The 27,756-nt window shown below is 43.1% G+C and overlaps 1 long non-coding RNA gene across 1 annotated transcript; it reads left to right on the plus strand.

Annotated features, from left to right (window-relative positions):
- Positions 1 to 27,253, plus strand: LOC121827191 (uncharacterized). The gene is made up of 4 exons (XR_013049037.1): positions 1 to 82; positions 23,815 to 24,639; positions 25,711 to 25,799; positions 26,825 to 27,253. It is a non-coding gene; the product is annotated as an uncharacterized LOC121827191 (long non-coding RNA).
- Positions 27,254 to 27,756: the final 503 nt, after the last annotated feature.

A 27,756-nucleotide genomic window follows, 5' to 3' on the forward strand; every position in this document is an offset into this window, starting at 1 on the left:
GGAGTGATGGGGAGCTGTCGTGATGGAAGGAAGGCTGCAGAGATGCCACCCACAGACCATTCACATGGAAGTGCCCACCAGGGTAGGCTGTCTGGGGGGCGGGGGGAAGGGGACGGGGGCGGGGCTTGGTGTGTGTGTGTGTGTGTGTGTGTGTGTGTGGTGTGGTGTGTCATAATGTGTTTAATCTGAAATATACACAGGAAGATTGCCTGACTTCATGTGGTAAGAAAAGTAGTTTCTTTTTTTTTTTTTTTTTTTTTTTTTGGTTTTTCGAGACAGGGTTTCTCTGCGTAGCTTTGCGCCTTTCCTGGAGCTCACTTGGTAGCCCAGGCTGGCCTCGAACTCACAGAGATCCGCCTGGCTCTGCCTCCCGAGTGCTGGGATTAAAGGCGTGCGCCACCACCGCCCGGCTTAGAAAAGTAGTTTCTTAGTAAGATTCCCAGTTGCCATCAATCTCCACTTTAAGTTCCTTTGAACCTTTTTCTACCAGTTTTCTTTCTATTTCCTGGTGGAGCAGAAACTGTGTTCCTTAAATTTTAAGTCTTTTCAAGGTGAAACCTCCTCCCTAGGCTTAGAGTAACCTTCACAGTCTGGATTTTCTTCTTTTTGTAGCCAGAGAGCTCCTTCCTGCCTGCCAGTACCTGAATAACCAGTCAGAGGCTTCATATTAATTATAAACTGTTTGGTCTATGGCTCAAGCTTCCCGTTAGCTAGTTCTTTAATCTTAAATTAACCCAGTTCTATCAATCTATGTTTTTCCACATGGCTTTGTGGTGTTACTTGTATCTCATTACACCTTACTCCCCCAGCAGCACTCAGCATCTTCTCTGACTCTGTCCTTTTCTCCTTGTGTCTCCTTGGATTCCCCCCTTGCTGTATTCTGCCTTGCCATAGGCCATAGCAGCTTATTTACTAACCAATGGTAGCAACACATATTCACAGAGTACAGAAAGACTACCCCACAGCAGGTGATCATGCAATACACATTTGCACATACATATATATACTAAATGGATAAACTGTAACTAAAGATAAAAAATTGTCTACTCCAAAAATTAGCAATCTACAAAAAATGAAAAAGACACAGATGAAATTCTAAATACACAACTGAAAAAATGATTATAAAAACATTGAAACAACTCAAAGAGGAAATGACTATATTCTAAGAGAATAGAAACAACTGGAAGACAAGTAAGTCAATTCAGGATTTGAAAGTAGAAGTCAGTAAAGAGAAATACTGAAGGGAAAGCAAACTGAAATGATGATGGAAATGAAACATAACAAAAGGTCAAATAAAAGGTCAACAGAAAGCCTGAATGGTGTAATGGATCATAGAGAGGACTGAACTCTCAGAGGTATAATGGATCATAAAGAAGACTGAACTCTCAATGGTATAGTGGATCATAGAGAGGACTGAACTTTCAATGCTATAATGGATCATAGAGAGGACTAAACTTTCAATGGTATAATGGATCATAGAGAGGACTGAACTTTCAATGGTATAATGGATCATAGAGAGGATTGAACTTTTAATGGTATAATGGATCATAGAGAGGACTGAACTCTCAATGGCATTATGGATTATAGAGAGGACTGAACTTTTGGGCTTAAAGACAAGGTAGAGGAACTGGGTCACTCCACCAAAATCAATGATAAATTTTGAAAAGTGCATCAATGGGATATGCAAATTTGGGGAGACATTATGGAAAGGAAAAATTTATAAACTGCAGACATAGAAAAGAGAGAAGTTTATGCCAAAGAAATGGGAAGTGTTTTCAGTAAAATCATAGAAGAAAATTTTCCAAAACTAAGGGGGAAAGATGCCCATTTGTACTTGAGGTCCACAGAGTATCAATTAAGACTAGAAAAGGAAACCCCTCATTATCACATAGATACAACACTAAATATACAGAACAAAGAAAGGACATTGAGAGCTCCAACAGAGAAAAGCCAAGTAACACAGAAAGGCAGACACATCAGAATAACTGCTGATCTTTCAGTGGAAATAAAGTCAGAAAAACTAGGAAAGATCTATTACAGATTTGGAAAGATCACAGCTGCAAACTCACATCTGATAAAAACTATCTATCGTAATCAAAGGAGAAAGAAAATCTTCCCCTGACAGAAGCATGCTAAAGGAATTTATGATCATCAAGCCATCTCTGCAAAGGATACCAGGAGGAATATTTGAGATTAAAGAGAAATATAAACACATCCAAGAGGTGACATGGAGACAACAAACTAAGAAAACAAATCAAACACCCTCTGATAGTGACTTTAAATATTAATAATCTCAATTCCCCTATAAAGACACAGGCTAGGAAACTGTGCCAGAAAACAAGATCCTTTCTTTTTGCTGTCTCCAAGGCATGTGCCTCACCATGAAAGACAGATCCTGCCATAGGGTGAAGAGATGGAAAATGACATTTCCAGTCGACGAGCCCAGGAGACAAGCAGATGTCACTGCTCTAATACCTGACACAAGGTCACTCATGCCAACTGAGAGAGCAGTCTACACAGAGAGCATTCTAATTGTGAGGCTTTGTGGCCTGAGCACAGGCACAACCAATTTCATAAAACAAAAATCTCGTCAGATGTAAAGTCACAGATTAGCTCTAGCACAACAGTGGTGGATGTCTTCCATACACCACTCTCAGCAACTGGCAGGTTCTTCTGACAACAAATAAACACAGACATCAACAAATGTTGCTGGTTAAACTGTTTAGCTACGTGTAGCAGAATGGAATTAGATCCATATCTCTTACCCCTCATGACTCTCAACTCCAAAGAGGACCTCAACATAAGACCTGACACTGATTCTGATAGAGGAGAAATCAGGCAATGGGCTTGAACTTAGGGGAACCAGAAAGGATTTTCTGAACAGAACTCCAGTAGTGCACACCAAGAATTAATAAGTGGAACCCCAAACTCAAAAGCAAAGGACAACATCACTTGAGTGGAAAGTCGACCTACAGATAGGAAAAACAGACGGGTAGTGTCTAGAATACACAAAGAACTAAAAAACTTAACATCAAGAAAACAAACAACACAATTAAAAATTGAATTGTATAAGTAGAGTTCTCAAAAGAAATAACATTGGCTAATAGGTTTTTAAAATGTTCACCACAGGAAACCATCTGAGGAGCTGAAGAGATGGTTCAGTGTTTAGGAGTGCTGGCTACTCTTCCAAAGGACTTGGGTTCACTTCTCAGCACCAATACGGTGGCTCACAGCCATAAGTAACTCCAGTTCCAGGGAATCTGATGCCCTCCTCTGGCCTACCTGGGCACCAGGCAAGAAATGGTGCACAAACACACAGGCAGGCAAAATACCCATATGCATAAAACGTCGACAACAGAAACCACTTTGAGATTTCATCTCACATCAGGCAGAATGGCCAAGACTAAAACCACAGCGACAGACGGTGGTTTGGATGTGGGAAAAGGGAAACAGCTATTTACTGCTGGTGGAACTGATGCAAACTGGTGCAGCTACTGTGGAAATTAGTGTGGAGGTTCCTCAAAAAGCTAATAGATCTTCCACATGATCCATCTACACCACTCAAGCATATACCCAAAGGACTCTCTACCATCCTACAGATGTACTTACTGATCCATACTTACTGATCTTGGCTGCTTTATTCACAATAGACAGGAAATGGGAAAAGCCTATTGTAATGAAAATGTGGTACATTTACACAATGGAGTATTATTCAGCTATGAAGAAAAATGATATTTGCATGTAAATGAGTAGAGCTGGAAACAATAATCCTAAATGAGGGACTAGAAATATGGCTCAATTGTTAAGTGCACTGGCTGCTTTTCCAGGGAACTGTGGTTTGGCTCCCAGCACCCATTTGGTGCCTTGCAACCATCTTTAACTCCAATTCCAGGGGATCCAATGCCCTCTTCTGGCCTCGACGGGCACTGGGCAGACATGTGGTACACAGATATCCATGCAGGCAAAACAAAATACACATAAAATAAAAGTAAATAAATCTTTTTTAAAAAAGTTGAGTGAAGTAATCTAGACCCAGAAAGAGAAACATGACATATGTGGGTGCTAGCTTTGACTATAGATATTTGTGCTTAAATTGGAGTACCCAGAGAGGTCATAAAACTTGTAAGTGGCTATGAAGGGGCCTTTCAAGGGAGGAGAGATAGAACGCAGGTGGTATGAACACGGGAAGAGGAATAATGGAGCAAGAGGGATTAAGTGGGGTGGGGATAAGAAGGCAGAGTAGAAGAGGGATAACTAATATGTAAGACCTTTGAAAAATCTGCATGGAAACCTACTGCTGTAGAGGCTCCATATCCATATATCAAAAGAGCTCAAATGAAGTGACTTATAATGTAATAATACATGATATTACTATAACTATAAACAATGTCCCCTATAATGGGAGACAATGTCTCCCCTAGACATCATATGCTATCAAAAAAAAAAAATCTGTGCCAGGGATTGGTTGGTTTTGTTTTGTTTTTGGAGTTGCTGGTCAATGGGCCCCCATAGACACCTAAACATTTACCATTACTTTTGGTTACTGTTTGGACACTATTACTGAAGACACTACATACTTGAGTCATAAAACATGGAGAAATCATGTTTTGACACCAATTTGGGAACTTTATCCCAATAGTGCTGAAAGTGTTATGCATGCTACTAGGAGAGTAAAGTAATCATCGGTCTCACATAGCTGTGCACTCTGTGAGCTACCATAGCAATTGGCTTGTCAAAACACACTCACTGATGAAATGGTGGTTTGAATACTATGGGAGTAACCAAGCACTTTCTGATTTAATTAGGTTTAAGGACCACTCCACAAGCCAAGACCCATGCCTAGTACTGACCTCTATGGGTACTCCAATTTTAACATCAATATCTAGAGTCAAAGCTAGCATGCACATATGAGAGGGAACATATTATGCACCTCTTTCTGGGACTGGGTTACCTCAATCACCAAGAACCCATGGTCATAGGCCCTATGGGAGGACCTACTATTACTATTCTGCTAAATAGACATGGACTAAACTGACTCCTAATGACTCATCATTATGCTCAGATTAGTGCATCTCTCAATACCACAGAAGCTTCTTTTTGCTGTCGATTAATACAGATACCTCCAGCTGGTCAACATGCAGGGAGTAAGAGGCTGCAGGGCTTTCGGCCCTGAATGGGACATCTGTATCTCACTACATCTTCCCAAGGCTCAGGGATCATGGAAGAGGGGGCAGGAAATTTGTAAAGGCCAGAGGCAGTGAGTGACTACACTAAAACAGTATTTTCTGGACACGATGGAGCAACTGAGGTCACGGCAGTAGTGACAGCAGATTCAAAACCTATATAAGATCCAGTCAGATAATAGCCCAGCATGGAGAGTGGTCATGAAGTCCTGCCCTCAGCTAAGAAGCGTTTGACAATTGATGGCCTTTGAGAAAGGGAGAGTCAATTTTCTCCAAGTGCAGCCCCTGAGAGGCTGCCCGCAATCTAGTAGATGGTCCTGTACCCATGAACATACAGGCATGGTTAAGTGGGCACTCAAAAATAAAAAAGAATAAAGTTGGTAGGAAATAGCGATAGAAGACATAGGGGGAGCCCTGGGGAAAGGGAATTGGGATAAACTTAATCAAAACACTTGATTATATGTGCATATAATGTGTTTTGGTTTTTTATTTCTTTGAGAAAACAATGAAAAGTAAAAATAAGAAAAGAAGTAGGTTAAATGATATAGAACAAGTGGACTTACCAGGCATCTCTAGAACATTTTATCCAAACACAGCAGAGTACACCTTCTTCCTGAGCAGCACACAGGATTGTCTCTAAAACTTATCGTACATTAGGACACAATGAAAGTATCAATGAATGCAAGAACATTGAAATAATTCTTTGTCTTCTGTCGGATCACAATGGAAAGAAAAGTGTAAATCAACAGCAAGAGAAACTCTAGAACATATACACATTGTGACCTGGTGAATGAGTCCCTGAAGAAACCAAGAAAGAAACAGCAGCAACAACAAAAATCTTAGACTTTAGAGAAAATGAAAACACAGCATACCCAAACCTATGGGATACAATGAAAACAGTCCTAATAGGGAGAGTCTTAGCTCTAAGTGCCTATGCTAAGAAATCAGAGACATTGAACATAAGCAACACACCTAAGATCCCTGGAAAAATAAGAACAAGGTAAACCCCAAATCAGAATATGGAAAGAAAGTATTAAAATCAGTGCAAAATTAATGAAATGGAAACAAAAAATTTATCAAGAGTCAATGAAACAAAGAGTTCTTTGGTAAACACCATCAACAAACTAGCTAAACTAAACAGAAGAGAGAGAAGACCCAAACTAATAAAACTAGAGATGGAAGGGAGATGCTGCAACAAATGCTAATGAAATTCAGCAAATCATTAATTTTTACCTTAAAAAGTTATATTCCATTACACTGTAAAGTCTAGAATAAACAGGTAAATTTCTAGATGCATATGACTTACTACAATTAAGCCACATTGAGATAAACAATTTAAACAGACTTATAGCAAGCAGTCAAATTGAAGAGTTAGTTTTAATCTCATAACTATGTAAGGGAGAGATACTTCAGTGGTTAAGACAGTGGTTCTCAACCTTCCTAATGCTGTGACCCTTTAACACAGTTTCTCGAGTTGTGGTGACCCCCAGCCATACAATTATTGTTGTTGCTACTTGATAACTGTAATTTTGCTACTGTTATGAGTTATAATGTCACCATCTGTCTTTTCTGATGGTCTTAGGCTACTCCTGAGAAAGAGTCACTGGACTGCCAACGGGGTCACGTCTCACAGTAGAGAACTGCTGCGTTCAAAGCACTTGCTGCTGCCTAGATGACCAGAGTTCAGTTCCCAGCATGCACATTGGGTGGCTCACAACCTCCTGTAACTCCAACTTCAAGGGATGTGACACCTTTTTCTGGGTTACTCAGGCACCTGCACCCATGTGTGCAAGCATCCCCCCCCCCAAAAAAATTAAAATACTAAAAGATAAATCTTTTTCAAAGGCATGACAAAAAAAATTGACTGAATATTTTTTTAAATCTCCTCACTAAAAAAAGTTCAGACCTGGATGGATTCACTACGAATTTTCCCAGACCTTCAAAGCAGAGCATCCATGCTTCTCAAACTATTCCATAAAGTAGAAAATGAGGGAACAATGATAAACTTTTTAGGAACTTAGTATTACCCTAATACCAAAAGCAGATAAAGACACAAGAAAAAAAAAGAAACAATTACAGACCAGTTACCTGATGAACACAGATGTAAAGGTTTTCAACAAAATATTGCAAACCAAATGCAAGAGCACATCAAAGTATCGCTCACCATGACAAGATGGGCTTTATTCAGAGAGGCAGAGATGGTTCAATATGCAGCAATCAATAAATGTTCTAAATGACACAGATGGACTCAAGGACAAAAAGTGCATGGTCATCCTCATTGACACAGACAAGGAGCTTTAGCAAAATCCAACATCCCGTCACATTAAAAATCCTGAAGAAATGTGCAACAAAATGAATATATCTCAACATAATAAAGGCTCCATGTGACAAACCAATAGCCAACATTATGTTAAATGGGGAGAAACTCATAGCGTTTCCCCTAAAATTGTGGACAAGAAAAAGAGATGAACTTTCTGGAAGTCTTAGCTAGAGCAGTAAGACAAGAGGGGCAAAGAAGAGGGAATGAACTAGGAAAGGAAGAAATGAAAGTGTCTCTGTTTCCAGATGACACGATTCTATACCCAGGAGATCCTAAAGAAAGTGCCTAGGACTTACACAGACTTTTTTAGAACTCTTTAAACTGGTAAGAACTTTTAGGAACATGGCAGGATACAAAATCAACACAAAAACCCAGCAGTTTTCCTATGTGCATACAAGTGTGTGTGTGTGTGTGTGTGTGTGTGTGTGTGTGTGTGTGTGTGTGAAAATCTTATTCACAACAGCCTAAAGCATATCTTAGATTAAACCTAACCAGGAATGTGAAAGAACCTTCACAACGAAAGCTTTCCAACACTGAAGAAAGAAATTGAGAAAGACACTAGCAGAAAGACTCCTTAGGCTCATAAATTGTAAGAATTAATACTGTGAAAATGAACGTCCTCCCCACACCAATCTGCAGATTCAATGAAATCCCAATCAAAATTCATTCTTCATAGGAATAGAAAAATCAGTATTTAAATCATGTTTAAGCATAAAACATGAAGCATACCCAAGAAAGTTAAAGCTATTCTCAACAAAAAGATTATTCCTGGAGGTGTCAGCATCTGACTTGAAGATAGACTACAGAACTCTAAGAATAAGAAACAACACAGAAGGCCAGGTGGTGGTGCATGCCTTTAATTCCAGAACTCAGGAGGCAGAGGCAAGAGGATCTCTGTGAGTTCGAGGCCAGCCTGGTCTACAAAGTGGGTTCAAGGACAGTTAGAGCTGTTACACAGAGAAACCCAGTCTGGAAAAAAACAAACCAACCCACTCCCCTCACCCCTGAAAAAAAAAAGAAAAGAAATAGAAAAACAAAACAGCACAGTGTAGATCAATGGAATAATCCAGAGGGTCTAGAGACAAGACCTGCAGCTGCAGCCACCTGTGATGTTGGACAAAGAAGCCAAAACTACACATTGAAGAAAAGACAGTGTCTTCAACAAACGGTGCTGGGAAAATTGGATGTCTGCAAGCGAAAGAATAATACTTCCCTCTCACCCTGCATACAACTCAACTCCAAACACAAGGAAACAGCTGGAGGAAAGGCAGGGAGGACATGTGGAGACACAGGACTTTCTGACAAGGGCTCCGATTGCTCAGCAAAGAAGGCGAACTGGGTGTCATGAAACCCAAAGGTTTTCATCCAGCACAGGAAACGGCCAATTGGGCGAGAGATTGCCTCCAGAATGGGCGAAAACTCTCTGCTAACTATTCATCTGACAGAGGACCAGTGTTTGGAGTATGCAAAGAACTCAAGAAACTAACCTTCAAGAAAATGAACAACCCAATTTAAAAACAAAACAAAACAAAACAAAACAAAAGAACAGGTTATAAAACTGTCTTCAAGAGAAGAAAGACAAACTACCCATAAAACATTTAAAAGTGTTCAACATCATTGGCTCCTAGGGAAATGCACATTAAAACTACTTGGAGCTTCCGTCTTACCCAGGACAGAATGGCTGTCAAGAAAACAAGTGACGGGCTGGAGAGTTGGCTTAGCGGTCAAGAGCATCTGTCGCTCTTGCAGAGGATCCAAGTTGGATTTCTAGCACCCCCATGGCAGCGCTCAGGCATCTGTAACTCTGTTTCCAAGGGATCTGATGCCCTCTTCTGGTTTCTGTGGGTCCTGTATGCATGTGGGCACACATGCAGGCAAAACACTCATACATGCAAAACAATAAATAAATCTTAAAAAATGTTAAATGGCAAGGTATAGTGTCGAGGGAGATTATTAACCACTGTTGGTGGGAGTTGAAATCAGTGCAGCCATTATGGAAGTCATGCGGAGGTTTCAAAAAAGCTACAAGTAGATCTATCACATGATTCAGCTGTACAACTCCTGGACATATACCCAGAAGGACTCCATAGCTTACTATAGAGATAGTTCCGCATCATGTTCTTTACTATTCTATTCACAATACCTAGGAGGTGGTGTCAGCCCAGATCTACCTGGAGGATGGGGAGAAACTGGGGACCTCTTACTTTTTATTTCATTTATTTATTTCTTGTGTGTGCATGTAAGCGTGCACACATGCATGTGTGTATTTACAAACATGTACACAGGACATGTGTGGAGGCCAGAGAACAATGTCCATGATTAGACTCTCTGCTTCCCCCATGTGGGTTCTGGACATGCAACCCAGTTACCTGACCTGCTGAGTCCTCTGCTGGCCTTGAGTGGCTTCCTAAAAAGTTAAACATACCTACCAGTGTTTCAGAAGTTCTAATTTTAGGCACACGTCCCAAAGGAACAAAAAGTTCCCTATACAGATTTGTACATGAGTGCCTCATGGAGACAATTCTCCAAAACCAGAAAACAACAACATCGACAAAAATGTCCTCCTCTGGTGAACGTGTGGTGTCGTATACTGGTACAACGGAATATTATTCAGTCTAAAAGGAATGAGCTGAGACATGGTACAATATGGCTAGATCTCAAACACAAAACAAGATAAGTAATCCAGACACAAAAGCCTGCAGGCTCTATCACGTCTTTCAGAAGTGTCTATGAAAGGTTAATGAGCAAGTTCCAAAGCTGACTAGTCTTTGTCCAGGCCGGAAGGATGGAGTAGCTGAATGGGCAAAAGGGGGCTTTCTGATGAGGTGGACATATTCTCAAATTACATTAGAAGAACAATTAAGGGACTTCGTAAAGCTACCCCCAACACACTAGAGCATATAGTTGTAATGAATTTTAAGGTATATAAATTATACCACACACACACACACACACACACACACACACACACACACACACACGGTGCTTAAAAACCAATAGGCTCTCTCCCAAATGCCTATGGTCTATGAGTGAGTGATGCAATAAATTAGGAACTATTTCAGAGTATTTAGGATGGTGTTCTGTGTTTGACTCTGTTGGACCTCCGGCCAGCCACCTCACAGCTGACTGTCACACACAACTTACCCTCAGTTTCCCAGCTGCTTGGAGGCTCTGAATTTGTTTTTAAAAATGTAATTATTTTTATTTTTTGTGTGTGTATGAATGTTTTGCCTACATGTATGTATGTGTTCCACGTGCCTGCCCAGGGCCCACGGAGGGCAGAAAAGGGCATCCAGTCCCCTGGAACTGAAGCTATGGACGGCTATATGTCACCATCATCAGGGTTCTGGAATGGTACCTCTGTGCTCTGCAAGAGCGAAAGTGCTCTTAATGGCCCAGCCATTGCTCCAGCCTCTAATTCCCTTTGAACCCCACCCCCAACCCCCACCCGGCTGTTCCTCTCTGGGCCGATTTTACCATCAGCTTTCTTAGCGGTCAGAAAGGACCGTCCACCATTCCCTCTGACTCATCTGCTTTCTTTTCCACGTGGCAGGAGAAGAAAAGAGTTTTCAGTCACATCACATGTCTCTGTGTCAGCAATTCAATTGTTCCCTTAGCAACCACCGCTTTTACTGCGGGCTCTCTGAGATAGGCTGCCCTCTCAAAGAGCTTAGATCACAAAACAGCTTGGTCCGTGCCAGAAGCTGCTTCCTAAAAAGGCCAGTATCCTTTCAAGAGCAAATTATTTTTAAACAATATTCAAAGGGAACCCAGCATTTTTAGGCAAAGGTGACAATGGGGACCACAGTGGGGAGGGACGCCTCTGAGGTGCGCCAGGCTTCACTGAGATGCGCGTTCACTGCTCCCCTCCTTTCCCGTGGACGTTATGGGTCACAGGGGAAATCAGGGGAAGAGGGGAGGGGAAGGGCATAATGCAAAGGCGGCAGTTCTTCTGCACATGGAGGGGTTGAGGCATTATCTGTGCACATGAAGCATACAGATTTACCATTTTCTCATCTGATTGTCTGCCGAGCATTCTGCCCTTCACAGAACAGCCATCCCTCCGTACTCAGCTGAGAATTCATCCTGGGAGTCCCTTCTCCCAGATATCAAGATGTGACTGCTAAGTCCTTTTCTTAAAATAGCACAGTTTACAGAGAACCTATGCAAATCTCCTGTCTGATTTAAATCAGCTCTAGATTGCAGACAATGCCTTAAACAACGTAAATGTGGCACAAAGACTCCCTGTCCTGTATTGTTTAGGAAATGCTAAAAAGAAAAAAAGCTTGTCCTGTGTTCAGCACATCCACATCTCTTTAAATTTCCAGATATTTCCAGTCTGCAGCTGGGTGGATCTGCATATGGAGAACCCACAGATGTGGGGGTCAACTATCCTTTTATATCTGCTGAAGCATAGTTTCCTTTATTATTCCACAACCATATTTTTCCAAGAGGATTTGTAACTCCTTTCTTTAGACAAAAAAAAAAAGATGTAGATTTTATGTTTCCCACTATCTGAGAAGCCAGGACATCTCACAGTGTAGGGACCGTGTGAAAGCTCCCAATGAAACGTTTCCAAACACAGGGAGAAAGCTTTGGTGTTTATAATAATCCCACTTCCCCATCCGTCTCTAGGAATTAAATCTCTCAGTAACAGCTTGATAGCTGCTTTTGATAGGAACGATGAAGCGTTTTAATTATTGTTCGAGGACCTGGTGCTTTTCAGTGTGTCAGAGCATCACTCCAGATGATTGAGATCTGATGTCTGTACTGAATCTCAGCTTAATCTGAACTCTGTGGGCTAGGGGTCAGGAGTCACTTATAAGACATTGATGCCTGCTTTATTTCATCAAAAAATATGTATTTAGAAACTCTTTTGATTTCAACCTTAACTTTAAATCAACTCTGTTCCTAGTTCAGTTAAGAGTTCCTTGAGATTATCGCAAATTAAGAAAATGACCACATTAAATTAAAAAAAAAAATGTCATAGTGGCACCTTTAATCCTAGCAACCGGGAAGCAGAGGCAGGTGGATCTCTGTAAATTCAGGGCCAGCCTGGTTTACATAGAAAGTTTCAGGACAGCCAGGGCTACATAGAAAGAACTTGTCTCAAAAAACAAACAAACAAACAAAAAAGGGTTATTCAAGAACTATTGACTCAGTGGGCTTGTATTCTATAAGATTCAAGAAAGCTGGTGTGTAAGGACTGTCCCCAGATTAACCCTTCAAGGTATTTCAGAGGACTGTATTTGAGGTCAGTCAACCCCTTGGGCCTTCCCAGCCCTGCATTAACAAGAATGAAACTTTCGAAATGAAGCCCTCTTCGTGACAGAGGCACAGAGCCCAGGTGTGACCACAACCTAATTTTCCCCACGCACAGAGGGATGGAGGTAATTACACCTTGGTTCAGAAGGGGTAAAAGGAGCCCTAACAACCTGACTTTTTCTTTTGGGAACATACAGTACTTCCTATTATGACACAGGAATGCGTGTCTGCCTAACTCTTTCATTCTTAGCAGGACTCGTTGCTTGTAGGTGATTGCTGGCACACTCGTGGTCCAACTAAGCTGCTAGGCAGTGACTTTCTCTCCTTCACATCTCTCAGCACATTTCTTTATCCGCAAAGCGGTGGGATTTTCATTGTCCAAGGCCCTCCAAAGGCTACGATCTATTTGATCAACTTCTTGCTGTCTCTGTAACTCTTGTTTTCAGCTTGCTTGCCCCGGCTGCTCACATTTTCCTGGGTTCCTTCTCTCTCTGGGAATCCAGCAGCTCTCACATCCAGCAGTCATATACTCTACCTCACATTGTTCTTTCTTCTCACCACTATCAAAGTCATAGACAGAGGCTAAGAGACTTTGAAAACAAATCTATATACTGGCCCATACATGGTAAAGAATGCATATGTAAGAGAATGTGTTCTGGGAAAGACTGAAAGGTCTGAGGGGCAGACTTTCCTGCCCCGAGTCTCACCAAGGGGCTCTACCAGCAGGAAATGACCTGGTGCACATCCAGGTGTCATGTTTCTAGCTGTGGAAGCCTTGCCTGCCACCAGCCGCACTTCCTAGGTTATCCAATACTCAGCTGAGTGCCCCTTAATTATCAGCAACTTTTATACAGAGTTACAAAGCAATTCAGCAAACTACAAATCCCCCTCCCATTCCAGTCACACGTACATCCCCAGCCCCATCCCTACAAACACTGAGTCTTCCCTTCAGCCCACAGCCCAGGTAGACTCAAGGTGGAAAAGGGTTTGAAGCCTTGCTCAGGATTTGGAGAGTAGAGCTGCTCAGCCTCACCCTGCAGAAGCTGAGGGCTGGGGGAAGTGGAGGTTTCTTTGTCTGGATCTTAATCAGCTGTGTTCCATCAGCCTCTTTCCAAATAACCATTTAGAGACTTAGTACTAATTATAAATGTTTGGCCAATAGCTCAGGCTTATGACTAACTAGCTCTGCAGAAGCCTGCAGACACCCTGCAGAAACCAAAGGCTGGTGATACCCCACACAAGCAGAGGACTGGTAATATGCCATATAAGCATAGGACTGGTGATACCTCACATAAGCAGAGGGCTGGTGACACTTCACATAAGCAGAGGGCTGGTAATACACCATCTAAGCAGAGGGCTGATGACATCCCACACAAGCAGAGGGCTGGTGACAAGGGACAGATGGCAGGATGTGGTGGATCAACAGCCCCACTGTCCAACAGTGAAGGGCTCATAGAAGACATACCTTCCTGTTTTGGAGAGTGGGGCCTCATGTGTCTGAGATGTCAGCAGCATTGGCACTACCACACCCATGACACCTGTTCAGAGCCTCCCTCTCTCCTGAATCACTGCAGTAGCTCCTGGCTGAAATTCAGGCTTCCCCTTGCCTCCCACATCCCTCAGATTGCTCTGTGACAGCCAAGGGATCCTTTTAAATGTAATGGATTCAGATGTAAAACTTCTCAATTCTGCAGTGGCTTTCTGTATGAGTCCAGGTAAAAGGCAAAGCGGGCTGGACACAACCTCCTCCCCTGCTTCCCCTCTGGTCACTTTTCTCTAGTTCCTGGGCCTTCACTAGGTCCTCTAGGATGTAAGTTCTTGGAAATCTGGGTGCTTTCTGCTCCCTTAATTGAACAAGGTCCTGGAGGTCGCTTACTCTGAGAACTCATGAAGTCCAGTTCAAAACAACAGCCTGGAGTCCAGATGGGGCCAAACCTGGAGAGCTCTCGCTAGCTTGTTGGTCTCTAGGTAGAACTCTGATTCCTTCTCCCTCTACGTCCTGGCTTTCCTGCTTCTCTGGATGACAAAATGTTTTCTGACCACACTATAGCTTGAACTCATTTATTCAGTTACGCGTTTTTCTGTGTAGAATGCACCAGGCAATAGTCTAGGTGTTTGCATCCGTGAACAAAGTGGAGAGACGTGGAGAGACCCGCCTTCCTGGAGCTGGAAAGAGAGGGGAGAGCCTGTAGACATCACGAGTAAGCACATGTGACATATAGACGACCAGGGTTTGGGGGAAAGAGGGGAGTAGGAGAAAGAGAGATTGGAAACGTGGGGACAGGGGAGTACCATGGTAAACAAAGGCCAGTGTTGACTCTAGTGATGAGAAATCTGAGAAAAGATGTCCAGTTGCCACAGGCATAGACTCCACTCAGCATCCCACTTCTAAATCCATGCAGGAGAAATCTGATGGGTCCAGGTTGTCCCAGGTGTTTTCCCTCGGGCCTGCCACTAGTTATTAGGGCAGGCTATGGACATACAAAATTAACATGACTGCTCCAAGCCCAGCCCTGCAGGTGGACTGGGAAGGCCAAGGCCAGTCCCAAAGAAGAAATGGGAAATACCTGACCAAGACTGGTTTTGCCACTAGTGTCTGTGAAGGTTGATAATTGGTTTTGTTTTAATTTATGTCATATTCCAAGTGATCAGTGCTCACCTAGCACCCTTAGACAGACAGACAGATGCGTGCACGTGCACACACACACACACACACACACACACACCAGGCCAGGTTCATGGGAAGGTGTGCTGCTAATTCCTGCTGAATTGCAGAAGAGAGAAAACAGAGGTTGCAGTCTTCTGTATCAGGAAGAAACTTGCTGAACATGAATTGACTCATAATAAAATGATATCCTATATTCCAACTCAGGCTTGTTTGTGCCTGAGGTACTGTGGGGCGTTTACCCACCACCCCCACAGCTTCCCAGAGTTTTCTTGAGTGCAAGCAGCAGGAAATATTAGATAGAAGGATTTCTAGTGGAGAATCTTGTGGAGATAAACAGATAGAAAATAAAGGATAGCCTCGAGAGGGCCTGGAACCTATTCCAACGGGCCCCGACTGTCTCTGGCCCAGGGTTTTTATAGAGACGCCAAGGGGGTGGAGCAAAAGACCTCCTCCCCGAGCACAGCCAAGTGCAGACCATCTCAGACACCTGCACTCAGGCCCGTGGTCCTGATCATCCTCTATTCGGACCTGCTGGGTAAAGCCACGAGGAACCCCAGAACGGGCTCCCACAGGTCCCCCCTTCTTAATATATAAAAAAATAACTATTAATGGCTTACAGCAATCTCCATAGCTGTTAAACCTCCCAGTATGGGAGTAGAGGATGATATAAATGGCATTTCTCTTTTGAATTAGGTCCAAGGTGACCACAGCAGTCTTAGCTGCCTCAAGCCCTTTCTAAACCAAAACTCTTAAGGCGACTACAAACTTAAAGAATCCCTTAGCTTCATCATTACCATTAACAGGTTAACAAATATTGCTATACATAGTCACAATTCTCTCAATCTTACAACTCAAAACAAACTCTTAACAGAACCATTAGAATTAGCATATATGGTGCTATATATAGTTAACAATTTTCTCCGTCTTACAACTTTAACTCAGTCATTTGAATTTTCTTGTTAACAGAACATAGGAAAAACTTCGATGTATTCACATCAAACTTAAACATTTCCTCAATTCCACAAAGCCAGGGTGCATTAATATCAATAGGTTTCTGCGAACATAATTCAATCTCATAGCTCCTCCTTTTCTTTATATTTTTTAAGCAAAATCTCAAGCCTAGTTAGAAAACCCAAACTTTTCTGTTTAAACAGTTCCATTTGTAACACAAAACCAGTTCCATAAGTAATTCCATTTTTACATAAACAGTTCCACAAAACAATTCATAAATCTCCAATTAATAAAGCATATATGCATACACAAAATTGCATCTTGATTCTAAGTAGAAATACATTTCTTCATTTAAACAGTTTCATTTTTAACCCAATTCCAGAAAACCGTTCCTAGGTCATTACTATAAGTAAGTTCAAAATTGTCCCATTGCAATGAAATCTCTATTGTTCATTTCATTTAAGTACCAAAATTCAAATGACAAATATTGGTACTAGCCTTCCAAATTTGAAGAAATCCATAACCAAAATGTTTTTGTAATTTTATCTCATTTTAAGTTCAAAAAGTTTAAATAAGAAATAAATTCTGGTATCAGGCTTTTACTTCCAAATATGAAGAGACTTTTTTAACCAAAACTTTTTGCAGTTAATAATTTTTGTTCAAACAAGCGTCTCTGCAACTTTTGTTCTCACAGACAGACCTTTTTAGTTATAGTAAGATTTTAAACCGCACCGTTTTTGCTGTTAGCTCAGGTTTTTCTGTGCTGCGTTGATATTCCACGGATCTCAGCTGCGGATGCCTTGTGCTGGTTCTGGCGTCCGCCATTCTTAGCTTCTTAGCGGCTTCTGGAGCTTTTGAAATCATTTAGACTGCCTACTTTGCAGTCTACTAGGACACTATCTCCTGTGTCTCAGGTGTTTTCACCATATACATTAATAGACTCACACTTAACATTTACACTTTTTCACAAACTCACATATAACATTTTTTTGCCTTGCAAAGCATTTAGACTCATATTCAACATTTACACGTTTTTACAAACTCACATACAACATATTAACATCTACTTATTTATACTTTAAGGAAACTATAGAACTACTGTAGCAAATATATTTCTTATTAATTCTTATGTACTTATATTCATTCCATCTTATTTCTTATTTAAACTTACATTTACAACTAGCATCTTACAAGTTTATTACTACATGTCTTAAGACTACCTTAGATACTTCTTACAAGCTTATATTCTTAAAGGAACTCTATAGATCTATTTTACAAACTTATATAGGCTACCATTAGCATATATCTAACTTAGCAAACACCTAAAGATTTCTTAACACAGATATAACAAGACAGAATTTCTACAAACTCACATATCTTATTTTCATTTTTCTACTTCTTACTCTTAATTATTATCACTATCTCTATTATAAAGATTCTCTTAACTAGACAGGAAGTGTGTACATCATTTCTAAAGTTTACAGTTTATAGTTAGCTTTGTTATAAAGCACTGGGATTTAGTGAGTGTTATTATAGAGTTGTGATACTTGTTGTTAGGGGATTGTAACATTCTCGGGACGAAGCCACACTCTAAAGTTGCCAGTTCTCTCAGCCGTTCCAGACCGGCAGAGATGCACTGTCAGCGGTAGATAGTTTTTAACTAGAGGCTGTCCCTTCACCCAAATTCATAATAGTTCCCCTAAATGCCTCAATTCAGACAAACGTCTCTATCACAGCAGTATTTTTGGTTCGTTCTACCGAAAAACTTCACACTGAGGGTGAAATTACCACATTTAGCTTCTGTAAAGCTCTTCACCAATACTGCACAGCTATTAGGTGATATAAGGTATTTTTCTAAAGGAGCTAGTAAAGCCAAAAGCCGCACAGCTCAGAACTCTTATTTCCTCACTGTTTGCATTAACCAGTGACAAAACCTCAGAAATACTAATCGAGCCACTTTCATTTTGGTTCCTTTATAGGAACATCATTGGATCTGACCTTAGTTCCACGCTCCTTTCCAGATGCTCCGGTAACCACTGAGCTTCATTCTCCTCTTGTGAAAAAAACACAGACATGTCCTCAACCCCCTATTAAAACAGGATCCGGACCCTTCCAAATCCCAAGCAGGGATCTTTCCATTTCACTTGAGTTTCAGGATTTAGTATTTTCACTTCGTTAGCTTTAACTCCTGATGTTATTAGCAGCGGTGATATTTAGCATTGATTTCTTATAAGGAACTTTCAGGTGAAGCAACTCTTTTGTAAGACAGCTAGATTTTTTGAAGTTTGTTTCCCATCTATAAAGCAGTCATTTCTTTTTTGAATGCCTGTTTCCTTGTCTCCTTATTAGATTTGCAAAGGAATTACTCATTGCAGGCAGTTCGTTCAAGGCAAAGAACTTTTTTAATTTCAACATAAGTTTCTTCATATCTAAGACAAAATTCAGTCTATAAACTGCTTTCCCTTGTTTTAAGGATTTTAAAGTGGCTTGTTTGCTCTTAAAGGTAGCTTGTTGTCATCCAACTACCGTAAAAACTTTGCACAGCTATTAGGGTAAATAAGGCATTTTACCAATGGAGCCCCAAACCGCGAAGCACCTAGTTCCGTATCCTTTCAATTTTTCATTGGAACTGACACTTAAACCCTTAGACGATTTTCCTCCTTATTTTTAAAAGCTGTATTTTAAGCTTAGAGCTGACAAAAGTGTTTCAGGGCAATGTCGCCATCTTTAGCGGAAAAACTACATTTCCCAGAATGCATTTCCCTTATATCAGTCCATAATAATATCAGTCCCATATATCATTTCCCATAGTTCTTATCGGGTTTGAGAGTCAACTGGTTCTCTTTTACCAGACTTGCTTACAAATTCTTGCCCGGGAGGTTTGAACAAAGTTTTTTGCTTTTGCAATGGGAGATTTGAACAAGCATTTTACATTTTCAGCTATGGGACATTGGGAGGTTTCTATTCTCCTCAGCTGGCTTTAACAGGTGTTTCTCCTTCATCAGACACTGGCCCCCAAATCAGAATCACACCTGCCTCGTTAGCCGGCATTGAGGCTGGCATTTCTGATAGCAACTTTCCTCGGGGCTTGTGCTTGCCTTAGCCAGTCAGTGAAAAACAAGATCATTTACAACAGCTTTTCCATAGCTCTTTCAGAGAGATTTTCTCCCACTGATCTTATTCTCATTTTGTTTATTCCTTACCCCCCAGATGCGGAGCTTCAGGTATCTGTCTGCAGCTCTATATCTCTGCTAGCTGCCTTTGGAGGTAGGGGCTTTTTTTTCTCCCCCTGAATCTGCCTCATATTCTAGCAGCTTTTTCAGGTCATGCATTTTCTGGGGAGGATTATGTCCCTTCTCTGTTTCTTCAGAGTCTTTCTCCCAGACAGTTCCCAGTTTGGTCTCAGTTTATCCCCTTTACCCCAGAAACGGTTTCCGACACTAGAGCGGCGGCTTTCCCTGCTACTGAAGGTAGGGGCTTTTTGTCCGTTTCTATTTTTCGGGGTCTGAGGTTTGTGTTCATAAATCAAGCTTAGCAAGGGAGGTTTTCGCCATTTCTAAACTCCCATTAGGACAGGTGCTTTGCCTCATCAGGCCTTCACCTGGCCCAGTCCCCCAGTGGGTTGCATTTGCTTGTCTGGGTGCTCAAGGACAGAGCTTATGCCAAAGGCAATCACCCCTCAGGGCTACACTCCCTCATCTCAGGAAGTCAATTGAAACAAAGCTTTTCTCAAAGAGGTGCTTTCTCTGACAGAAAAGCAAGCTTTACTCCTGGACAGTTCTGTTCTGCCCTGGCTGGGCTCTTTCCCCAGACAGCATTCTGACTCGGCGCACAACTGCTTCAGACACAGTTCAGCTTTACTGTTTTCCCTGAAAGGTCCTTTCTCTGATAGGAAAGCTTTTTCTCAGATTCCTTTTTGTAGTTGTGGACCTATCAACCCGGGACTTGTAGGAAAGCGTGCAACTGTGCGGTTCCCACCGGCTTTAGCTTTGTTTGTTCATTAGCAATCTTCCCCTGGGTCCTGCACCTTCCTGCCTCAGCTCTGTGCCCCAGGAAGTTTACGACTGCAGGAACCCCAGTATCCCCGAAATACACTCCAACTCAGAGACGCTGGCCAGTCACCTCTGGGTTTTTTGGTCACAAGCGAGGATACAATGCTAACAGTTTGCATTGCTTCAGGGGATCCTTGCATTAGGGCGATTAGGAGCACCTTTTCATTCTGAGAGGCTCACTCAAACAAAACCCTTGATTCCTCAGCTTCGCTGTAACTGAAAAGCTTGACTATTTTGCTTTTCTCAGGTAAAGTTTCCTGCCCTTTTTGGGCTCTCTGTAGCTCGTCACCCACACTCTCCCAAGCGTTTCCCTCAGGGTACTCTGACCCACTGTCTTTTACTAGCTTGAAGAGAGAGCTTAGAAGACGTTTTTAGAAACTTGTCCCTGCCTCCTGCATTGCAGGGAGGATTGTTAAAGCTTGAAAGAACTTAGGTTTTGCTGTCTAAGTTTGTTGTTTTCCCTTAGAGCTAATCAGAGGTGGTCCCCATACTAATATCTTCAGGTGATTCTACTCTCCTCTTTTTGAGAGAGGTTAGAGGCTTTAGTTTTTAAGTTTCTTAAGAGAGAAAGATTAAGGCTTTTTAGAGAGATTTTTCCCCCCAAGTTTTCCAAAAAAAGCTTTATAGTTTAAGAGAAAGGTTTTTTTTCCCCAGGAGAAAGACCAACTTTCCCCAAAACTTCCCAACTTTAAACTTTGACTTCTTACACGCCCATTTTTGCCTCAGGGAGAAATTACTTTCTCCTGCCGCTTGGACTAAGCATTTCAGCTGTCCCCAGGTCAAAAGCTTCCATAGGAAACTTTTTCTTCCCCATAAGCTCAAAGAAGAGCTTTTTTACTACCCGTAAAGCCCAAAGAAAGATTTTTTTCCCCAGTTTGCTTTCAAAGCCCCCAAAGTGAGAAAATTGAAGAGTTTTTCTGTCTAGTTGCCTTACTTATTTTTTCCTACACAATCTTATACTTCTAAGTTTTTCCTAAACTATATTACTACCCTATATCTTATACTTATCACAGATAGAAATTGAGAAAGGGATAGAAGATAGAAAATTTTGACAGAAGAGAATTTCGCTGCAGCATCGGACATCCTTCCAGTCCGCTTTCCTTTTCTCTCGAGAATAAAACCCCTGCCTCACCAAAAATATATATATATAAAAATATATATATTCCATAACACCGGCATGCCTTTCCACTGGCAGGGCTGACTCAGCACTTTCACCAAAAACTCTGTAATAAAACTATTTTCCTTTATCTTTAGTCCCTATTACTTTGTCTTAAGTCCCTGTTCATTTGTCTTTAGTCCCCCCTTTTTTTGTCCCTTTTTTCTTTAGTCCCTTTTTTCCCCTTTCTTTAGTCCCTTTTTTTCTTTAGTCCCTTTTTTTCTTTAGTCCCTTTTTTTCTTTAGTCCCTTTTTTTCTTTAGTCCCTTTTTTTCTTTAGTCCCTTTTTTTCTTTAGTCCCTTTTTTTCTTTAGTCCCTTTTTTTCTTTAGTCCCTTTTTTTCTTTAGTCCCTTTTTTTCTTTAGTCCCTTTTTTTCTTTAGTCCCTGTTCACGGCGCCATTCTGTGGGGCGTTTACCTACCACCCCCACAGCTTCCCAGAGTTTTCTTGAGTGCGAGCAGCAGGAAATATTAGATAGAAGGATTTCTAGTGGAGAATCTTGTGGAGATAAACAGATAGAAAATAAAGGATAGCCTCAAGAGGGCCTGGAACCTATTCCAACGGGCCCCGACTGTCTCTGGCCCAGGGTTTTTATAGAGACGCCAAGGGGGTGGAGCAAAAGACCTCCTCCCCCAGCACAGCCAAGTGCAGACCATCTCAGACACCTGCACTCAGGCCCGTGGTCCTGATCATCCTCTATTCGGACCTGCTGGGTAAAGCCACGAGGAACCCCAGAACGGGCTCCCACAAGGTACAAACATCTCAACCCATACTTTGCTCTTGTCTCTGGAGGACACATCCCAGCCCACAGCTTGTTCCTTCTCCAGGTGACCACGACCTGACCAACACACTTGCTTCCTCCCCTGGAAGACTACAACCAAACCCACAGGCTTGCCCTGCCTCTGGGAGATGAATTGGCACTGAAGTGCAAACAGACTCACTTTTCATCTCCACCTAAAGGATTTGATTGAATGAACAAAACATCACAGAGAATGAAAGGATCACGAGAGGATAGTGCACAAGGCGCGGGAGATGATACAAAAGGCAAAGGCCGCGGGATACAGTTCATTTCTTTCTGAGGGAAACAAAAATGGAACTGTGGACCAGCAAAATGGTTCAGGTCACCAAGTGCGACAACCTGAGTTAGAGCCCTGGAACCCGGCACAGACAAGAGAGAACTGATCCCACATGGCTTCCAACCTGAACACACACACTATGTTCTTGGGCTTGGGCATGCCAACACCAACACACACAGACACACACACCATTTTTAAAAAATATTTTCATTTATTTTTGAGAATTTTATACAATGTGTTTTGATCATCCTTCCTTCAAGCTCCTTCCAGTTTTTCCTAACCTCCTCCTTCCTAACCACTTAACCACCCTGCCTTTTTTTAAACCCATCAAGTCCAATTTGTGATTTAAAAAACAGTGGGAAATTTGACAAATATGGAGTCCCCTGATGCATAGAAGAGGAAACCTTGGATTCTGAGCCCAGAAGACCAGCTGCAAGGCCCCACAGACAACCTATGCCCTCATAACCTTGCTGAATTGTTAATGTTTAAAAAGGAGACAATAATATGTATAAATGTGTAACTGTAGAAATACTGACCCCCTGTGATGAGAACAGCAATGAAAGAATGTTCTAGAGTTTCAGGTACTTTCTCTAGAACTATAAGATCACAATGAGCTCTAGGCTGACCTTTGAGTTCAGGAATTGGCCCACTACCTACTACCCAGTTCTGTGGCTGGAGGGAACGGAAGCCCTGATGAATGGAAATCACGCGGACAGCATCGGGCAGAGAGGTGAGGGAGACAGAGGAACTAAAAGCTTCATTGGTCATGGCCAGGAGAGGAAACTGTGTGTATTTGGGGCTCTCAGTTCCTGGAGTCTTTCAATGGGGACTGTCAAAGCCATCCTAGCCTGGTGAATAAACAAAAAGAACGTCCCAATCTTGCCTGCATCAATACAAAGGAGCCGGAGACTAGAGGGCACTGCTCCGTAGACAGGAGAGGCCTTGTCCCCCAGGCCACCTTTGATCATCAGCCTTCTCTTGCAAGCAATTAATGCATAATCGCCAGCAAACCTGAGTGTCTGCAAGAGTCAAAACCAGGAAAATGTTTTCTGATTTGCCTTTGAGTCTCAAGAGGATTCCAGCGCCGACTAGCCCACAGACCTTGCTGTAATTGCCTGTGCTTCTCTTTCATGGTTTGCAATAGATCCTTCAGAAACGGCCTCGCCCACGCTCGCCTCTGACTGTAAGGACCACACAGCTGGGACCTCAAAAGCATCTTGGAGAATCCCGAGGCCATGAGAGGCTGGTCTATAAAGATGGAGGATCTTGGTTTTGTAAACACAGTTGAAATATGTCCCTGTGGGTTTTTTGGAGTTGGGGGTGGGGAAGCCTCACAGATGCATATATTGCACATAAAGAGACCCTAGAGTCTGGTTCTCAACATGTGGGTCATGGCCTCTTGGGGGAATCGCATATCAACATCCTGCATATTAGGTATTTACATTATGATTCAGAACAGTAGCAAAATTACAACTATGAAGTAACAATGAAATAATTTTATGGTTAGGGGTCAGCACAACATGAGGAACTGTATTAAAGGGTCGCAGCTTTTGGAACGTTGAGAATCACTCTCTAGAGGGTCTTTCTTGACACGTATCCCAAGGTCCTGACTTCAGCAAGCTTATGGTAGGTCCAGTCCCGGTGCCTGCCCTTGACAGGTCAGAAAGGTTGCTGCAGGGTCATATGGTACACTCCTTCATCCTTAAAAAAATTTAATTTATGCTGCTTTGTTGAGCTAAGTTTTGTCTGTGCCCCATGTCTGCCTAGATGTGAAACGAAGCTCTAATCTTTGGTGTTTCTTAATAACCCTAGTAACATTTTAATTGTTCTGCACTTTCATTTTCTAAAAGGATTGGATTTTTTATTGTATTTATCTATATTGTGTGCACACTCATGCATGTGTGGAGGTCAGAGGACATGAGTGAGCAGCTTCTCTCCTTCACCTGTGCCTTCTGAGGATTGAACTCAGGTGAGCAGGCTTGGCGGTGTGGGCCTTTACTGAGTCATTTTTAAAGAGCATTTTTGCCTGGTTTGGGCCTCCTCCTGGGATCTGAGCTCAGTTTTGCCATTGTAAAATCTGTTTCTATCAAGGAGGTGAAACAATCACAGCCATTTATTTATTTTAAACTTTCTTTTTATGTATTCTTTGTGTCTTTTACATAAGGCATCTCGATCCCATTCATTTCCTCATCCCTTCATATCTGCACTCTGCCCTTGCAACACCCCCGCCCCCCCCCCCCCGAAATAAAATAAAATTTTAGAGAAAAAGAAGAAAAAATTGAACAATTTCATCATGGAAGCTGTAGTCTGACTCAGAGAGTCACGCTGTAAACCCTTTTGTCCATACATCTTTACTCACAAGTAAGTGTTCATTGCAGAGAGTCATTGGTCTGGTTCGAGGCCTCTGGTTTCCGCTGCACTATCGATGCTGGGCCCTCACTGAGGCTCCTGTTGGATATTCTGCTGTTGCCCTGTGTCGTGGAGATCCTGCAGCTTTGGGTCTGCAGGATCAGCCCCTTCGTACATGGGGTGGATGTTGGGGTGGGCCAACTCAGAACCCTGGTTTTGGGCCTGGGTAGTTATAGGGTTGGTCAGTCTGCCAGCTCTCCCCTGTCCTCACCACCAGGGTGAGCTCTCCAGCATTGCCCTAGCTAGCTCACCCCTTACAGCCATGAGCAAGGGGCGGGGCGGTTCTCCTGCTTTCCTGCCCTCAGAGTTGGTTCTCCCACACCTGCACCATCAGGGCCAGCTCTGCTGTGTGGCCTAGGCGAGGTGCAGGGGCTACTCTCCCTAGTGCTGTGGCTGGTGAGGGGCAGAGACAGCTCTCACAACCTTAGGACCTCAGGCTGAGCTCTTCCGTCAGCTCAGACATAGAGGGGTAGGTGGGTAGGGCATCTCTCCCCTACCCATGCAGCTGGTAAGGGGGAGGGTCAGCTCCCTTGCCAGCTGGAGACGGTAGGGGCAAAATGGGAGGGCATCTTTCCCTCGCTCCCACCACCAAACGGAGGCGGTACCAACTATGACCCTTTCTCACCCTCAGGGCTGGCTTACCTGTGCCCGTCTACAGGGTCAACTCTACTGTGCTGCCCAGACGAGGTCCGGGGCCTGTTCTCCCGAGTGCTGCAGCTGGTGAGGAGTTGAGTCAGATCCCCCACCTGCTGCAGGTGGCGAGGGGGGAGGGGAGGAGGGCATCTTTCCCTCACCCATGCCATCACACAGCAAACGAGAGGGCCGCGACCTGTTCTCCCATTCTCACGCCCTCAGGGCCATGCCCCTGCAAACAGGGTCAGCTCTATTGTGCTGCCCAGGTGAGGTGTAGGATCCTCTCTCCTGAGTGCTTCAGCAGATGAGAGGCAGGACCAGTTCTCCCTAATATTGCAGCCAGTGAGGGGCGGGGCCTACTCTGTACAACCCTATCCTCTGGGCCTTTGGTGGTATCAGGAGCCATGGACATCAGCACAGACCGGGGCTGCCTTGGGGCCAGCAGCACCCCAGTCCTCTTGGGAGCTCGGAAAGGTCTCTGGGAAATACAAGACACGTGGTTTAAAAAGAAAGGGCTGTCTCCAGCAACAGCTCTGCCCCACACCATGCAGCTGGGGTAAGCTTGCCCCAGCAGCAGCCCAGTCCCCAGACACCACCATCGCCCTAGGTGACAATCAAGCCATCCACCTCGGCCCGCTCCTCCCCTTATTCACTTCTTCAGATATGACTCTGTCCACAGGCCGAGAACCGTTCTGTCTCTCTCCCATACCATATCATACATGTTCACCATAATAGTGCCTGTCTGCCTGGTGCCACAAGGTGCTGGGTGGGCCAGTGTTTCCTCCTTGGAGCCTGGGGCTTTAACCCTGGGTCTGCGTGTAAGTCTCCTTGTCCTGCTCAGTCTGTCAGGGCACTCGGCATCACCATGCTTCTTCATCACAAGGAGATCCTAAGATCTTCTTCATCACAACTGCCGGACTGGAGTGGGGATTGTGGAGGGTTGTGGGCTCCTGGTTGGACTGGAGCAGTTGTTGGAGTCCTTTCACGGGCCAGGGCTAAAAACCTCGGGCTGCATTTAGTTGAGTCCTGCTTACCCCAGCTGCATGGTGTGGGGCAGAGCTGTTGCTGGAGACAGCCCTTTCTTTATAAACCATGTGTCTTGTATTTCCCAGAGGCCTTTCCGAGCTCCCAAGAGGACAGCAAGAACAAGGAACCCATCAGGCAGTGCATCCATCCAGGAGCAAGCATGGAGCAGGCAATATAGGGAGCCAATGCCGCCAGGGCGAGACCCTGGGAAACCCTGACTCCATTCCTGACATCACCTGGGAGACAGTGCCAGCACTGAGTAACATTTTTTCTCTCTTGAATGACTTCAACAGGTTGTAAGGAGGCAGCAACTGAATATTCAGAGAATGTGTAGGAATTATGAAAACAGTACGCACTTGCTTTCTCAAGGCTGTTTTTCTTTGTATGCACATGACAAGTGTGTAGATGTGTATGTGCGTTCAAATGTTGTTGGGCACACATGTTGATGTCAGGTGTCTCCCTAGATGCCTCCCTGTTCTTTCAATAACTGGTTCTTCAATAAACCTGCTTGCTGATTCTGGCTCTTCTATCTAGGTAGCTTGCCCAGGGTGTACGCTGTCTCTGCCTCCCAACTATTGGAATCACAGGTGACCACCACACTTATCCATCTCTTTCCTGGGTGCTGGGGCCTGAACACTGGTCTCTGCACTTGGCAGGAAGTACTGTCCCCACGGAGTCATTTACCCCAACCCCTCGGGGCTCTGGTATATGTGGTATTGGGGCTGGTGCTGGGAGAAAAGCTCTTGAGCCATGTAACCTTGCGTTTAAATCTGACCCCTGACACTTAGTATATAGCCTACATGTGCCCCAAGCCTCGGCTTTTTTGAGAAATAGGGACAGTGATTTTTCACCTTACCGGGAGAGTTCGTATCATTCTATTAAATCAAGGTAGAAACATCAGCTAACCTAAAGATTGGCTTATTGTAAGAGGCCAGGTATGGTATTTGTAGCTTTTGTTGACTCTTAACAAAAACACAGATGTGAAAGTATTAAGAAAAGCGGAATGGTTTGGAGAGGC

Source organism: Peromyscus maniculatus, chromosome 2 (assembly GCF_049852395.1).
Source record: "Peromyscus maniculatus bairdii isolate BWxNUB_F1_BW_parent chromosome 2, HU_Pman_BW_mat_3.1, whole genome shotgun sequence".
Classification (NCBI taxonomy): Eukaryota; Metazoa; Chordata; class Mammalia; order Rodentia; family Cricetidae; genus Peromyscus; species Peromyscus maniculatus.